Source organism: Globicephala melas, chromosome 1 (genome assembly GCF_963455315.2).
Source record: "Globicephala melas chromosome 1, mGloMel1.2, whole genome shotgun sequence".
In the NCBI taxonomy this organism is placed as follows: Eukaryota; Metazoa; Chordata; class Mammalia; order Artiodactyla; family Delphinidae; genus Globicephala; species Globicephala melas.
The window spans coordinates 100,223,724-100,236,859 of record NC_083314.1 but is presented as its reverse complement, the minus strand read 5'-3'; the positions used below and the strand labels follow the sequence as shown (position 1 = coordinate 100,236,859).

General features: G+C 38.7%; 1 protein-coding gene across 3 annotated transcripts in view; it reads right to left on the bottom strand.

The window, feature by feature from the left end:
* FRRS1 (ferric chelate reductase 1) overlaps nt 1-13,136 on the bottom strand; it is a 99,411-nt gene that overhangs the window by 73,875 nt on the left and 12,400 nt on the right. The window contains exon 2 of one of the 3 annotated variants that reach the window (XM_060302327.2): nt 12,371-12,478. The exons of the other annotated variants lie outside the window; for them this stretch is intronic. The gene's annotated coding sequence lies outside the window, so the exon portion shown is untranslated. The remainder of the gene's footprint in view (nt 1-12,370; nt 12,479-13,136) is intronic. 3 annotated transcript variants of the gene reach the window in all.

The window sequence follows — 13,136 nt, the reverse complement described above, 5'->3', positions numbered from 1 at the left end:
AAGAGTATTTAATGATGGAACCTCATTGTGAGTTTGAAAGCACAGGGAACCTAGAGGGGACTAGGAGACAATCTGAGGTGAAGAGCACTAAAACACACTTAAAATTCTTTGTATTTTGGCTTAGGACAAGCCTTTATGGGAAAATACTCATTTGAATTCAATAAATGTAAATACCCACACGGTGGCAGTAGATGCCAGGAAATTCTAGGTAATTATAAGCCAGCGAGGTACAGAAGAGCAAATTTATCTTCCTATATGGCAACCCATGTTTTCCTTTTTGTCTAATGCTTCTTTCTGAGAAGACTCAAGAATTTCCGGGTCCTCTTCAAATGGATGTGATAAGGGATTGTCTCCTTCTTTATGTACATTCTGCCACAGTCTCCTCAAGCCCCATAAGTCTGGGATATTCCAGAGAGACTCCCTCAGAAATCTCTAGACTAGAAATAGGCACCAGTCTCTATATTCATGTTTGCCCCAAATTCCAGAGGGTATAATTCAAGTTCTCCTAATAATTTCATCACCATACTTCCATGACAGCTCCAGGGGAGACCTACGTGTTCTGTGACTCAGCAAGCATCCAACTGAGAAATAAATGCCCCTCTCCTGCTTCTTGCAGGCTTAACGATCTTTTCAATTAACTGTCTTAATGCTCTCCTGGATAGATCTGATAGATTCAACCCTTGGGAAAATGGTTGGGGGAAGAAATGAAAAGAACAATGATTCTGGAGTCATGGTCAGTTTGAATAGACTCCTTTTCTATAAGAATAGCATGAGGGAAGTGAGATTGCCTATCCTCATAAATCAGCTACTGCTGGTGCTCCAGGTCCTAGGCAGCCCTAAAGCAAGGGATTTAGCCCCAGTTATGCAGGGAAAACTTCTGAATTGAAGACAGGTACCTCCAGGGCAGACATCAACAAGACAGCATCAAGGTGGTCTGGATCAATCCCAACCTCACTCTCACTTGCTCCTAAGTACTGATAATAAGTACACAAGGATTTCTGGACAAATAAAAGGAGGGCCTTGAGGGAAACGGACCAGAACTGCTGCCAGTATAGGCCTGTAGAGCCTCATGTTCTGTTCTATATCACTAATGGGAGCTATTTCCACCCCAAATTATAAAAACATTAGCCTCAGTTACTTTTTTTAAATATTAGGGTTTGTAAAGAAGATTTCACAACTGAAAATAAGTGAGCCAATGCAATGTTCTTCACACCCTCAGGCAGCCTCCATCCATCTGATGCAGCTGTCCGCTGAAATATGCCAACTGGGCAGTTAAAAATAGATGGCAGCTCCCTTAAAGGAGTTGCATGATTGATTTCTATAGCCTTCCATATTTATTTGTCTAGATCAGTTGTCTCCAAATGTTTTTTCCTGTGTACACGTAAAAGGAATTTGAAAAACAATGTATACTTCACGAATTTTTTAAGTTGACCATCTAATGTTTTTTAATATGTTTAAAAGTTTATTTGTCCTTGGGTTAATATTACCTTATTACTAGAATGAGTCAGGATTTAGCTATTCCTGTTTTTCGTATATTTATAGCACTAAAAAATCTTATTTTTATACATAAGTAGATGAGAATGAAAGTTTTGTTAGTAAAATTTTAAATATATTAGGCATATATTTTGCATCTGATAATCAGAATGATATATTAACCTCAGAGAGGGAGAACTTGATTTAATAAAGCTGGTTTTCTGAAGTTTAGGGTACTATATCATAGGTGACTTTTTTTTTTTAATTTTGTTCTACATTCCTTATATATTAGTATAGGTCCTACTTTTTTAAAAGCATGGAAAGGAATCATGAGAAAAACAGAAAGACAAAGAGGAAGAGAAATAGAAAAAGTATCAGGTCCAGGGATGGATTCAGGTTTTGTTAGCCTGAAGCCTATATAACATGAGGTGCAGACCTCTTTAAAAAAAGAGGACAACATTATAAATTTTAAAAATTAGGTGGAAAAGTAAATATTTATGTAACATGAGAATAAAATCATGACAAATTATGCATTTTAAAGGATGATAAATTCCACAACCATCATATAACCTAGAAAAGTATAACAATATCAATAACAATATTAATTAATATCTCTATAACAATTTTTCTACACTTTCTGGCTCAATACTTTTAATCATCTCTTCAAATGGCAATGCCTTTTTATACCATTTTCTATGGGAAAAAGATAATCGAGATTTTTCCTCAACATAGTTGGTACATTTTATTATTGATAGTTTAGAAAAGCTATTTTCTGCTTCATTGTTAGTGGAAGTTACTGGTTAAGCCACATCCACCATTTCCTCCCAGTTTCTTTCTCAGGAGGTGCTTCTTGCCAGGGCAAGCCCTTAGAGACTCTAGCCCTTTGACTGGCCAGGCTAAAGCTCTGGCATGGGGGCCACAGCCCTGGGGACAGCTCTGCCAGGTCTCCTTGACCCCCTTTCTCACCTACCGTGTGAGAGTGCTGCTCTGATATGACTCCCTCAAGAGTAACTCATTATTTGATAATAGTGAGAATATGAAAGAGGTAAGTTAGTCAAACAACAAAAACAAGAATTGTCATTGCACCAGCTGTCCCACGCTATTGAATCTGGAACATCCCCCAAAGGGTCAAACTACCCCTTCACTAATGCCGTGCCTCACACTTACTAGACATTCATATTAGGCAGGAAAAGACAATGGTCTATGAAAGGTTTATGAGTATAAGAGGTTTCTCCAATAACAATATGTTGATTGTTCCTCTGAAGATTTTGCACCCCAGGGTGATGCATCATAGATGATTTGGGTGGATAAGAGGTATTTCTTTTGAAAAGTTGGGAAATGGTAACTGTAAAAGAGAATTTGGGCAAGGGAAAAGGAGAAACAGCATTAATATATATTCTCTGGTTGCTGGATATATTATTCTCCAAGGCTATACTGTTCTCTGATTCGAGCCAACATCGATACTGTTACTCCCATTATTCAAACCTTCTGTATCTTTTCTAATATTTTATCTGCTTAATCTATCATTAATTTTGTGATATATTTTGAAATAGTCTATTGTAATTGTAGAGTTATCAGTTTCTCCCTGTAGTTCTATCCACTTTTGCTTTGTAAATATTGAGTATGTTTTATTAGGTATACACAAGTTTAATATTGTTATATGTTTCTGGTGAACTGAATCTTATTCTAGCATTTATCCCATTATATTAATTACTAGTTCAGGAGCTTCCCTGGTGGCGCAGTGGTTGAGAGTCCGCCTGCTGATGCAGGGGACATGGGTTTGTGCCCTGGTCCGGGAAGATCCCACATGCCGCGGAGCGGCTGGGCCCATGAGCCATGGCAGCTGGAAAAAAAAAAAAAAAGTACAAACTTCGTAACTCATCATTCAAATTTCCCAATGACCTGAAATTCACTCATTTTCTCCTCACATACTAGAAAAACAATCAAACTGAAATCCTCACTAGCCTTACACAAATCCTACATCCCTTCTGCTTTCCACATATAATATTGAGATCATGGTATAATTTCCCTTCGCACTCTGCAAGTTCAAACCCTTTAAAGTCAATCTTAAAAGCCTCTTCTGAAAGTTTTTGGCATATTCACCCAAATAAAAATATTCTCTCCTCCTTTTGAATGATGTTATGGACTGAATGTTTGTGTTTTCTCAAAAATTCAAATGTTGAAGTCCCAAACGCCAATGTGACTATTTAGAGACAGAGCCTGTGATGAAGTGATAAAGGTTAAATGAGATCATAAGGGTAGGGCCCTAATCTGACAGGGCTGGTGCCCTTATGAGGAAGAAACCCCAGAGCTCTCTCTCTCCACCATGTGAAGGCACAGTGAGAAGACAGCTGTCTGCAAACAAAGGAAAGAGCTCTCACCAGGAATAAAATCAGTTGGCACCCTGATCTTAGACTTCCCAACCTCCAGAACTGTGAGAAATACATTTCTGTTGTTTAAGCCACCCAGTCTGTGGTATTTTGTCATGACAGCCTGAGCTGACTAACACAAATGACAACATACTACTTTATCAATATCTCTTCTTGGGTTTAGATTTTTTCCATTGAATTATCATTGCTCATGTGGCATGGTTTTTCTCAGTTATTAATGTCTAATAATTAATAATGATTCAAAGAACCCAGCAACCTCCATACCAAATAAATAATCTCACATGCATGCTTGCAGAACCAGGTTTACTTGTCAGATTTATATTTATTTGGTATCTTGTCATCAAAAACTTGAGTCCTTAAAAGTTTGTTTACAAGATCTTATGTGATATTTTAAAAACTAAAATGATTCTTTGTTACATAATCCTTAACCTCTGAGACTAAGATGTTTGTTTTCAAGGTTTGTTATGAAAAATTATGTCTACTTATGTATTTAATATAGGAATTTGAATATGTTCTTCAAATATAAAATATTTGAGTAATATTTTTAACTCAAAGGCTCTGATTTCACTGATTGTGTTAGAATGAATTCACCCAGCATAAAAATTGTTTGAATTCTCCTAGAATTAAAAAAGCACCTATTTCCCTTCTAGCATAGGTTATGCAAGTAAAGTGAATGACTATAGTAGAATTATTTTTAAAAACACAATGCAGAATCTCTACTTTTTCATCTATACAAATGTGCTTTGTATTTATATGGCATTTCTTTTTCCCAAACTCTTTAATTTATACATTACTCTGACAGTTACTGCATGCCTGAAATGTGTCATGAACTGTGTTGGCACTGAGGAAAAAAAATGAGCAAAAAAGTAGAAGATTTGCGACCACCTAGAGGGGTGGGATAGGGAGGGTGGGAGGGAGACACAAGAGGGAGGAGATATGGTGATATATGTATATGTATAGCTGATTCACTTTGTTATAAAGCAGAAACTAACACACCATTGTAAAGCAATTATACTCCAATAAAGATGTTTAAAAAAAAGGTTACACTAATCTTTCTTAAATTCCTTAAAAATAAATAAAATTATAAGAGAAATTGATATTTCTACATAACCATTAATGGGATTAGAAACTGGAATAACTTTTTGGTAGGTGTGACAACTGTGATAATATGTGTGCCTAATTCTATGAGTAATTTGACTTTTAGGAATTTATCCTGCAAATAAACTTTCACAAAATGGGGGGGAAAAAAGTGGAAGAGACAGATTATAATTAAATTTTTTAAATTACAGCTGATATTTACATAGTGCTTACTATGTTCCAGGCCCTGTTTTAAGCATTGTATATACACTAAATCATTTAAGACTCACAACAACCGTTAAAATAGGTTCTATTAGTATCCCCATGTTAAAGATAAGGAAACTGAGGCACCAAGAATTTAAGACCCAAGATTCCAAGCCAAGCAGTCTTGGTTTGAAAACCCTTGCTCAACTGTACTCACCTCACTAATCACACAAGTAAATGCAAAACTGCTACTGTACTATGCAGTAAGAAAGAGATATACAAAGGCCATTAAAGGCCTCCATAATGGGAAGTGGGAGCTGGTCAGGAAGAACAAGGAAGGTTCCCTGAGGAAGTCTGCTTGAGTTGAGATTGGAAGAATAGGTTAAGTTGCAGAGATGGGTGAGAGGAGTCTTCCTGGCAGACAGGGCAACAAATAAAATAGCCCTGTGGTAGAGCATGAACAAAGGACTGAACCACAGCTAGTTGCCTCAAGCAGGAACACAGGAGGGATGATGATGGAGGATGAGATTGGGGAGGGTAGAGAGCTATGAGAGGTAAGGGTGGAGGCAGATCATTTAGGCCTATCTAGGCCAATTTAAAGAATTTCACTCATCTTTTTTTTTTTTTTCACTCATCTTTGTCTATGTTATTCTGATTAAGAGCTAGTTTTCTACTTCAAAAGGTAGAGCTAGAAGCAGATTTTTTGTTTCCTCTAAAAGAGAAGGCTGTCACGGAAAGACTCACAAGCTATGGATAAACTACTGTATCCAGCTTTTTGTTGTTGCTGGTGGTGGGAGGGTTGACCTGTTCACCATACTGAAGCTAGTTCATCAAAGCTTGACGCACAAGTATAAAGGTGAATATTAAAGCTCTGCATGGGGATGAGAGTCCCCAGAAAAAGAGCAGAGTAGAAGAGAGTGCCAACATTTAATTGTCAATTGGCAGAGGATGAGCTCAAAAGATTTAAAGAAAGAGAAAAAGAAGGGGTTTGGGGGAGAGGAGAGAGGGAGAGAGAAGGAAAGAAAGGGTGAAAGAGAGAAAGGAAGGAAAGAAGGAAGGAAAACAGGAAGGAAGGAAGAAAAAAGAACAATCTGAGGGGTAAAAGGAAAATCAAAAGAGTGTTGTCAATAGAGGCAAGAGAAAAATGTTACAGGGCAGGAGATGTTAACAATTTCAGATACTACTGAGCTACCAAGTCAGATAAGCAATGAGATTTAGCATCGTGAAAGTCATTGGTAACCTAACAGGAGCCATGGGAATAGGGCAACAATTCTAAACCGGAGGCAATTTTGCTTTGCAGGGGTCATTTGGTAATGCCTGAAAACATTTTTGGTTGTCACAGCTGCAGGGAGAGAGCTGCTACAGGTATCTAGTGAATAAAGACCAGGGATGCTGCTAAACATCCTAAAATGTGCAGGACAGTGTCGCAAGTATAAAACATTGGCCTAAAATGCCAACAGTGCCAAGGTTAAGAAATCCTGAGATGGAGCAATGTAGGCAGAAGTTAGATTGGAAAAGGCTTAGAAATGGCTAGGTGGAAAGAAATAGAAACCGTTTTTCAAAAATTTGAACAGAGGAAATAGGGTAGTAACTAGAAGGGAATGAAGAAATCTAGAGAAAATTTCTCTCTCTCTTTCCTTTCCTCTCTTTCTTTCTCTTAATTGGGAGATACTTGATCCTGTTTTTAAAAGCTCCAATTGAAGAGAGTTTGAATATTCAGACAAAAGATAATCCATAATTTCAGGTACCTTAGAAGGTGGGAGGGAGTAAAATAAAAGTACCAGAGGAGGGGTTAGCCTCAGCAAAAATAATTACACCCATACTGTAATCGAAGGAAACTAGAATAGTATGGACAGATAATGGGACAGGTGATGCAGTTCTCATTTAAGGGCTGCTATTTTCTCTATAAAATAAAAATCAATATCATATTCTGAGAATCATGGGTGATGAGAGGAAGAAGGTTTGAAGAAGCTTGAAATAATCATTATGGAAAGTGGGAGAGAGCTTGACTGAGAATCCTTACAGGATTGCTGTACAGTTTGAAGTTGCTTTAATTACTTTTTTGTAATACCAATAGGCCCTATTGTGTAACTCTCTCCAGCAGTGCTTGGCTGCTCAGGCACAGATGCAGAGAAAGCAGACAGTTGGTTTATCTATGGTTGCAGTCTTTGGCAGATGCCACAAAGAAGACAGAAGGGGAAGTTTAAGCTATTAGCAACAGTATTATTGAACAGTACATCATGGAATCTTGCTGGACAAAGACAGATATGAATAAGGGAGACATATGGATGAGAAGAAAATGCATGAGTTAACGGTCATCAATAGGAGGACATTTTACCCAAGGCAAAATGGGAATATGGCAGTGACTTCAATCTATGCTACAAATATACAAACTGAGATATGAACTCCCCCAAAGCAGGGTATGCAGAACAAAGCCTTGATTATCATCAATAAATGTGCTGTACAAGGTGGGTCCCCTGAGGTTCACCAGAGCTCTGGGTGAATTTTACAATATCATATTAAAGAATATGCTTTATCGAGGAAACTCAAGGAGTCAGCAACAAGAAAAGTCACAGGTCCTTTGATTTTCCCATTTTTCCCATGAGGAAGTACGCAGGGCCCCTGGCCATCTGAAGGACACTTGGTCCAGTATTCTAGGGCAGATCCCCCACCTCACTGTTGCTCTCCTTTCTTACAGGGCAAGCATGATAGCAACCTTAATCAGAGGAGATAAGCACACAACATAAATGTTAGGCAGTCTGGATTGCATGCAATATATTTAAAGGGAGTAACTGTGAAAGCTAGCTGCCCAGCACCTGAGGACAGCGGAGATCATAGAAAGCTGTAGTTCCTGCAAGAGGGTAAAATAATGCCATCAGTCTAATAGGAAGCTGAGTTCAAGTGTGGCTTCTCGCACTGGTTGAAGGGTGATTCCTGGTTCCAGATAGCCCAGTGCTTCGGTAACCAAGAGTGAGCTCTCAGGGTTACTTTCAGACAATCCTGCCCCTTGTGCCATGAACTTTTATACATTATTCAACAAATGACATTTACAATAGCTTGTTGTAAATATATTTCAGCAGACTTCTCTCACTTTATTTCTTCAACATTCTGTGTGGTTTTTAAAGAAAAGGAAGAAACAGAGGATATGGTTTCAAAGTGAAGAGAGGTCTTATGAAACAAACCATAATGTTGTTGGCACTTATCAACTAAAAATGTTTAAGTGTAACTTACAGAGAATATCTCTAAATGTGATTTATGATACAGACACAAAAATAATATACATATAAATACCTAAATTTCATAATGGCAACATATTCCATGAGGGGTTTTTCCTTTTATAACAAAGATAGGGGAAAAAAAAAAAAGCTAAGAAAACAGAGAACAGAAAATGTCCAATAAAAATTTTCTTTAATTGGTTTAGAGTTCTAGAATAAAATAACAGAATGTTTATCACTAAGACACAGAAAGTATAGCTATTGCCAAGAGACATGAAATTTCTGAGGTCCAAGATTTCTGTAATATGAAAAGTTAAACAAAACAAAAAGTTGAACACAGCAGAGAAAGCTACCAAGTAGTCCTTTTTGTGGTTTTATTTTATTTTATTTTACTCTAAAGCTACTTAAAAATATGCAATATTGATATTAGTGGCAACTCACATTTATGATTGAATTTGGCAGTAAACAGAACCTCATTACCTCAATGTTATTGAGAGAGATGCCGTGGGAAAAAGTCTTCAAGTTGATCAGAGAGAGAATATGTCCCCTGGAAGCTAGAAGTGATTGTTTGTCTCCAAAAACAAAAATCATCAAGTGAAAAGAGGTGAAAAATATGGGGAACGCAAAAGAAAAAGTCCCTTCTCTGACAAAACAAGGAAGAGACAGCATAGGGCACACAATGTCACAGGTTTAGAATTTAAGAAACAACCAAATGAATTGGCTAGCTGATAGCCTACAGATTCCAGAAGAGTAGGAAGTAGAGTGTGCCTAAAAATAGAGGTTTAGGAAGGCATGACCTTGAGCCACAAAGGTATAACTAGTGCTTCTTAAACTTGAATGTGCTTACAAATCACCTGGAGATCTTGATAAAATGCACTCTGATTTAGTAGGCCTAGCATTAGGCTTGATATTCTGCTTTTCTAACAAGCTCCCAAGAGATACCAATGCTGCCTTGTCCTTGGATCACACTTTGAATAGCAAAGCATCACACTGATGACACCAACTTAATGTAGCATGCTGGGAACCCAAATAGAAACTTTCCACATATTTGTTCAGCCATAGAAATGTACAGACCTTCACAAGACTAGGAAATTAGTGACATGGAGAAAGAAGAGTTTATTAACTTTACATGTGAGTCATTGAATTAATTTTTGCTTTATGCTAACCAAACTTTTTTTTAAATTTATTTATTTTTTGGTTGTGATGTGTCTTCATTGCTGTGCATGGGCTTTCCCTAGTTGCGGTGAGCAGGAGCTACTCTTCGTTGGGGTGTGCGGGCTTCTCATTGCGGTGGCTTCTCTTATTGCAGAGCATGGGGTCTATGTGTGCAGGCTTCAGTAGTTGTGGGCTCTCGGGCTCTAGAGCACAGGCTCAGTAGTTGTGGCACACAGGCTTAGTTGCTCTGCGGCATGTGGGATCTTCTCGGACCAGGGATTGAACCTGTGTCCCCTGCACTGGCAGGCGGATTCTCAACCACTGTGCCACCAGGGAAGTCTTATGCTAACCAAACTTATTAACATAAACCTGTCATGAGAATACCTGTGCTATTTTTCAGATAATCCCAGAAGCACTGATAAAGCAATATATGCTCACCTGTCAACATTCTATGAAAATACACATGGGACTTATTATAAAAGACAATAGCACCCATTTTACATGGAAACTTCACAGGTGTAAATCTGTGGACTTATGTGAGCAGAGCATCTCACTTAACTGTCAGGTAAAGCACATGCTTTATAAGTTGAACCATGTGTTCAGGTGCCAAAGAGCACTGTTTCTTGCCCCTGCCCACTTGAGCTCTGTCCAGCAGAGAGGACTAAAGACATCTGACCAGCAGATTGCGCCCTGCTAATGAGAATACCTGGAATATGTCAAAGCATCTACAATTAGCCTATTTTCCTTCTGTTTCACTTCTGGGGTGACATCCCCCAGCCTATTAAATAGCAGCAGTCTCCTCCCCAAACATCATGCCCAATTCTCACTATGTTTCCCCAATCTTTTAGATCTGAGCAGCTATGCCAGTCCTGACTTGTGTTCTAATTCTGCAGCTAAGACTGGAACCTGGCAAAAAATCCTAGACAATATGGCTTCTGGGGGCCCTGATATTATGCTTAAGTCCTTGTGACCCTTCCCCACTTCTTCACTGTAGATCTGTCTGTGGTCCAACTCTACCCCCAAGAACAAAGATCCTGACATTTGACTAAAAGTATTATAATTAAGGCTATTTTTACCATAGCTTACCCAGTCAGATTGAATCCTTGCCTATTTATGCCATCCTGGACAGGATTCATGGCATCTCTGAAATTGTACTGTTTTATTCTACAAAAAAAATAGCAGTGTGCTCTAATATGTTCCCTCTGTCTGTATGTAGTCCATAATACCTTGTGACTGCACCTAGAAATCAAAAAACTTAGAAATTAGTTCCCTTCTACCACTGACTAGCCAGACTATATTACACAAGTCACTTTACATTTCAAGACACCATTTTTCTTATCTATAACATGGAGTTAGTTACTATCTTGTCTTCTTTGCAAAATTGTTGTGAAGATTAAATGAAATCATGAATGTTGCAATACTTTGAAAATCTGTAAAGTACTGTATAAGTATCAAATATTATCACTGATATTGCAAGTTTAATTTAGCAGATGAATAAATGACTTTTAAAAGCAATTTTTCCAAGTCTGGATTAATAAGTGACAGTTAACATCACATTCTGCTGGGATTTCCCTGGTGGTCCAGTGGCTAAGACCCCACACTCCCAATGCAGGGGGCCCAGGTTCAATCCCTGGTCAGGGAACTAGATCCCACATGCCTCAACTAAGACCCGGTGCAGCCAAATAAATAAGTTAATTAAATATTTTTTAATCTGCCTCTTGAACCCAAAGGACTAAAGGGACAACTTGATCTGTGGTTATGCTGCCAAATAAAATGCAACCAACTTACATGGCTTTAAGTACTCCTCTAGGTACTGACTAATAAAACATAACTACTGAACTAGTAGATGTCACAGTATCCTGTGGTTCACTTATTCTTTGTAGGAAAGCAAATTCTGTACTTCCATAATTTCTATTTTTTCTATTTTTGATATTATAAACCAATTAGATAATTATAAGATATCAAAAGGCAATTAGATTGTCTTGCACTGAGTAGGTTCCCAACAAATATAATACTAAATAAAGTATCAAAGAACTTTGTCAACCCAGAGATGATGCAACTCATGGTAAATCTGACCATATGAATATCTGACTATATGAATTATTCCTATAGTTTAATATTCATTTTCCAATATAGAAAATTTGGAAAAAATATATATAAAGTATAAATTGATTCCAAAGTATTCATACAAAAAAATCGTATTATTTCACTAAATATTTCTCAGTGTTGCTGAGAAATTCCATTTTGGTCCAAGCTCATAGTATCTCAAATGAAGAGATGGATACAAGATACCTAGGAGGCTAGACACTAAGTGTTAAAGCTTACAGTGGTAGTGAGAGTCCCTGGGACTGAGCGTCCAATTAGGGAAGAGGACAGCTGTAAAGACCATTCTTTTTTGTTTTTTTTTTTTTGGCGGTACGAGCAGGCCTCTCACTCTTGTGGCCTCTCCCGTTGCAGAGCACAGGCTCCGGACGCGCAGGCTCAGCGGCCATGGCTCACGGGCCCAGCCACTCCGCGGCATGCGGGATCTTCCCGGACCGGGGCACGAACCCATGTCCCCTGCATCGTCAGCGGACTCTCAACCACTGCACCACCAGGGAAGACCTGTAAAGACCACTCTTAAGCTTACCTGTAACCCTGCCTGATCCACAGTGGATGACGAGCTCCTAACAGGAGTATTATGTAGCAGAAAGTGCAACGCCAAAAATGGTCCAAGGATCAGAACTCTCTCCTATATTTATGGGTCCCACCTAGATCCCTCAGGATGCCTGTAAATTCTATGTGGGAGAGAGACATGTTGGAAGTCTCAACATCCCCAGAGACTCTCCTCCCCATCACCATCCCACACCTCCTTACCTTGTTGAGTGAGGGCATGTCAGTGAGGCATGCTTGGGCTTCCTCAATTTACTGCTCAGAAAACAGCTATCTCATGAGTTAGGTTGTCCAAGATCCCTCCCAGTCTTCCTGAAATGCAATATCATCCAACTATGTTTAGAGAAATTGCTCTGATTTCTGAAGTATGGATAGTTCCTCACTGTGCCTAATGCACATGTCCCCTATTTATACATTCTAGCTTAGAGATCATTGTATTGACACAAAAATTAAGGCTCTAAGAGTGACTTGTCCAAACAACTAGTTAGTGACTCAGCAAAGTTTTTAATCATCCTATCTGATGTGCACTCTAGTGTCCTTCCTTTTGTGCCACCTTGACTCCTAACAGTCCAGAATTAACACAAGAATGTTGTATGACATCTTTTTTTTTTTTTTTTTTTTTTTTTTTTTTGCGGTACGCGGGCCTCTCACTGTTGTGGCCTCGCCCGTTGTGGAGCACAGGCTCCGGACGCGCAGGCTCAGCGGCCATGGCTCACGGGCCCAGCCGCTCCGCGGCATGTGGGATCTTCCCGGACCGGGGCACGAACCCATGTCCCCTGCATCGGCAGAAGGACTCTCAACCATTGCGCCACCAGGGAAGCCCGACATCTTGATTTTAATGATACTATTAAGATATAACATGAAGGAATCAGAAAGCACCTTAAAATTTCATTACTTTTAAAATTGTTATTTTAAAATATAAAAAAAAAGTCAGTAAGCCTTGGGAAGGAGAGAAAGAAAAGTCAAGATG